Source organism: Frieseomelitta varia, unplaced genomic scaffold (assembly GCF_011392965.1).
Source record: "Frieseomelitta varia isolate USP_RPSP 00005682 unplaced genomic scaffold, Fvar_1.2 scaffold_185, whole genome shotgun sequence".
Taxonomy (NCBI): Eukaryota; Metazoa; Arthropoda; class Insecta; order Hymenoptera; family Apidae; genus Frieseomelitta; species Frieseomelitta varia.
This window is the reverse complement of record NW_025109583.1, coordinates 1368989-1374132: the sequence shown is the minus strand read 5'-3', so window position 1 is coordinate 1374132 and position 5144 is coordinate 1368989.

The following is a 5144-nucleotide window of genomic DNA, read 5'->3' as shown; positions in this document are numbered from 1 at the left end:
TAATTCAAATATTGGTCGAATATTGTTTAACTCTTCTTCGTCGTGTTGTATATTTTCTTTCTTTGCAACATTTTATTGACAAGATTATGTGAGATTGGTAATTTAAAACAAAAAAAATTTTCGACAAGTTTCAGTCAATGATTTTGAAGTAAATTTAGTAAACTCACGTTAAATATTAAAATAAAATAAAAAAATAAAACTAAAATATTAAATTATATATTATAATATAATTATAACATAATATAATATTATAAAATATATAAAATATTAAAATAAAATAAAAAAGCAAAACCAAAACAAATTACTTAAAAACTATACACAAAGTGGCCCGTGTTTTATTATTGGAACATTGTCAATGTGTTCCATAAACAAAAATAAAAATAAAATTGATATCGAAGTACTATTGAATTTACTGTAGACTGAGTTTCATATCGACTTTGTTGAATTTCATTAGACGTAGTTTTGATGAAATATATGTGAAAAATAAATTTTTCACTCTCCTCTTTTTACATATATATCAATCATGCATATTGCTACTTGCAGCAGTTACTTGTGCCTGTACATTTCATTATAGTGATTACGTGTCAATCGAATAAGTTCATAAAACGCACCGTTTGGTTAATGAAACAGAACTGTCCACGTTAGTGACTTTTTAATTCAGTAAAACTAAATTGTAAAGATCAACATACCGTGAAAATAACAGTTTGATCTTTTGGGTTATATATGTGTCGTTTGTTAATCAGCAATATTCCATGAAACAGTGCATGCACCATAAGTTTTCACGAGATTCAACAGTCTATTATCTACAATTTTACGAAAAAGAAATTAGCCTTTACGTTAAATTTGATCTCGAAAATTCTGGTTGGAGAGAACGGTAGTTTTCTCATCGACAGTTTCAGTTAATTTTATATTGATAGTATTCATTATTTGCATGTAACCTGTGCAATAAGAAAACTAACTAGCTACCGCAAGTTAACTGATTAAAGTGCCCTGATTAGTAAACAGGATTTGAATGCTTAATCTTCTTGCACACACATAAACGTCAAAGCATATGCATACGTGGTTAGGTCTTCATCAACATTCAGAATATCGATTTAATAACAGGAGCAGTCAGTTTTTAGTATCTACTTCTACTTTGCGTCACTGATAACATAAATGTATTCAAAAAATCAGTAAATTGCTAGTTATGTTAATCCTTGCTATATCCAGGATTCTTAGTTTTAAGTAAAAGGTAAAGAACGACGATGAAACATACTCACAGTGAGTAATATGTAAATAATATGATCATCGACTACATTCTACACAGACATCAAATATATATATTTATCATAGTTGAACAATATAATTTTCAGTATCCTGATTGAGCTTTAAAAATTATCTTCTTTTATGTTGAAACTGAAAACTTCATTATTAAATGCGAAACTGTACTTTCAGCTGTTGAATTATTATATAAAGGTTCGAGAAGGTTGAATTATTATATTCAATTATTAATTATTATTATATTTAAAATGTCAGTGTGCGCAAGATCACGATTTAATTCAATAATATCGATGCAACGTAAAAGTTACAGATTTACATAACTGCATTAGGAAAATTTTACTTTATATAGGTACTTATGTACAATTCTAGTTTGTGCATTAGCTTGTGCAACAATCTGTTTGCTCATATTTCGAGATACGAACTTACGATATTTTCAGAAGATGTGAAAATATTGTGTACAATATATCAGATTTCCCTTTATGAATGAATAAACGCTTTGAACTAATGAACTGAACGTCAAAATTTATTTGCAAATAAATTGAACAAGATAATGCATACGTTGACTAAATAAACTTTATATGAAATGATAATTATATGAAATACGAACAAAGTTATTGCACAAATACTTGATACACAATTGTATCTCGTCAATATACCATTACGAAAATACCAAATGATTTATTTATAGAAATAAATTGGAGTAAATACCTACAGTTAATTAATATTTTTAATATTCTTTAATAATATTTTTAAATATTTTTATAGTAAATAAATGAAATTTTGATTACAGAGAGCAATGTACCATTAAAAAAATACCAAATGATTTATTTATAGCAATTGTTAGTTCTCGTACTTTAAATTAGAGTAAATAGCTACACTTAATTAATATTTTTAATAATATTAATAATATTATCTTTAATATTTTTCTAACATATACTCATTTTCGATATTTTCTAACATCATTAATTAATTATATAACAAATTATTAATAAAATTAATATTATTAACTAAATTATTAATATTAAAGATAACATTATCTTTTAATATTATTAATATTAATAATATTATTAATATATTACTATTATAATATAATAATACTAAAAATAATTAATAATATTATCTTTTAATATTATTAATATTAATAATATTAATAATATTATCTTTAATAATATTTTTTAATATCTTTATGTAAATAAACGAATTTGACTACAGAGGTACTGAAGGTTTTTTTCGTATCTTTGGTTATTTCTCCATTGTATCTTCAATATTGATTAAAACAGATACACAGATACGAGAAGGGTACAACAATGTATAAATTATATATCCAGTGATTACGTCAATTAACACGTAGGCGAAGATAAATTGGAACTCCCGAATTGTGTCGTGAAACAATTACCATAAATCTCGTTTATCGATTTCAAATGCATAACTATAGGAAGTTGGTATTGCAATACCGCATACAGATGGAAGATAGCATGATATAACAGTACCGATTCGTCTCAGTTTGTTAATGCGATTATACATACATATATATTAAGCCTCGTTCCTTGTGTCAATTTGTCTTAAAACATTTTTCTTATACAAGTATATCCAATATTAATATAGGTCAGATTATACAGATTTTTTTCTAACATATACTCATTTTCGATATTTTCTAACATCATTAATTAATTATATAACAATATATTTTCAAAATTTTTGATAACAAAATATGTTGTCAGAATTGCAAATAACATTTACTTTCAAAATCCTCGATAGGTAATACATTGCTTTCTGATACGATTATTGTATCAATTGACATGAGTAGCAAATTAGGGAAAATGAGTGCTCATTTAAATATTAATTATACTTGTTTAATTTACCATTGATTTATCAATGAAAGAAACGTAGATTTGTTTTTCAACAGTCACGTTATTTTAATTTACTATTTTTCCTTCATTTTTTTTCTTTTACAATAAAGCTACATCCCTGTTCTTAACTTGTTACAAAGTATTGCACGAAAATCCAATTTTTGAAAACATTAAGATAAAGCACCCGATCCACTTGCTACAAATATACATTCAACGCGATCATCTTCTCGGGGATGCATTTATGATTTTAGAATACAATTGTAATAATATCGAAAAACAAATTAGACAGAACCAATCACGGAAAATAAAATCACGATTCTCTCAGCGATCGTTAAGATTTCTCGCGCTTTATTGCTTGTAGTTGTTGATGGAGCGAACGAAAAGGCGAACTACTTCCTGAAATTTGCATGAAACCGCTGGCATCCTCCTTTAAACGCTTAATGACTTTCTTTCTGGTCGCAGCAGCAAGAAATCAATTTGCGATTTTACGGCCACGGAGTACAATGAGCGGATTCCGATGGTCTTAAAGTGGCAGTAATGGCTCCCTGAATTATTACGATATACAGATAAGCGAAGAGGAAATGTGCTTTTTCCCTGCTATGCACATTTTTGCATTACTTCAACGAACGTTACATTATCATATCGCATTACATTATACAATAACAAGGTAAAGGCAACTCGGGGGGTCAACGACGAAAAAAGCAATATGTAATTACCAAATTATTACGCAAAATGTAAATTGAAATTTTGTTGGTTGTTGGTATTCATCAAAAATTAAATGCAAAGGTTTTGGGCAATGCAGGTTTTACGAGTAAAATGTAAGAATGTAAAAATGTAAGAATAGCTTTTAATACATTTCTATGTGTTTTTCATTTGACTCAACAACCCTAATATTTATTTAATTCTGAGTTATAATACATATACTACATCTTGCTATTCATTTGCAAATATTCGATCACTTAATTCCGTTTGCTCAAATACATACTGTTAGGATAAAAACGAATAAATTATTGCAAGTATTCTTTTTTTCTTCATTTATAGTTTTATTACATATATTGACAAATATCTTTCCAAGCTCGTACTACGGTGTTATTTTAATTATGGCGTGAAACAGAAGAACTATCATTTTATATATTGTTAAAGTAGGACACTCTTTCTATTTAATACTGGAACTATCAAAAGTGGAGTTTACATAAAAATTTGTTTCTCTTTATTATAACAAGTACACTGCTCTTCAAATTTTATATATTATTTGATATTTTATATATATCATAACAATTATAAACCACTTTATAGTACATTACACATTTACAGGTAAACTGCTTTTGATATTTCGCAAATGCACGAAAATCTACAATCTAATACTATAATACAATAAATGAGATTCCAATAATTTCAGACAAAAGAATTCGAAGTACCCACCCTGTATAAAATACCCGTATTTTAAATATTTATTGCAATATTCACGCTAAGACAAAACGATGCTTATTCCTGCTTAGGTTTCATTTCCTTAGTTGTATAAAAATACAAAAGCGCATTAAAAATCTACAGTCCTCGTGACAGTGAGCGCCTGGGAATATTTAACCTGTACCATTAACGACCCGTACATTATTCAAACAGCAAAGTAATCCAAGAGTAAAAGTAAGAACGGAATTGTTCATCGAACGTTTAATTTTCGTAAGTATTTTCCCAGCGATCGTAACTTAGTTAGTTCAGTTTGCTCGCCAATACATAAATCCAGCGGGGAAAACTCACGCCGAGCAAAGTTCTCCACTTCGACGATTTAATCGTCCCTCCGAGTCTCTTTTGGCTTCCTTCGTGGTTCTTCGTTCCTTCGTACCAAAGACACAAAACGCAGGAAGCAATATTCGTAATGAAGTCTCAGCCCACGGAAATGCATAATCCTCCGAGTGTCTCTCTGATGATTACAATTAATCTCACGTTGCTTTTAACGCGTTTCTTCTTTGCAGACGCGATATTGCTGGGAACGTTCTTAACCTCTTGCGTTGGAATGACGTGCGTGGCACGTCAAGA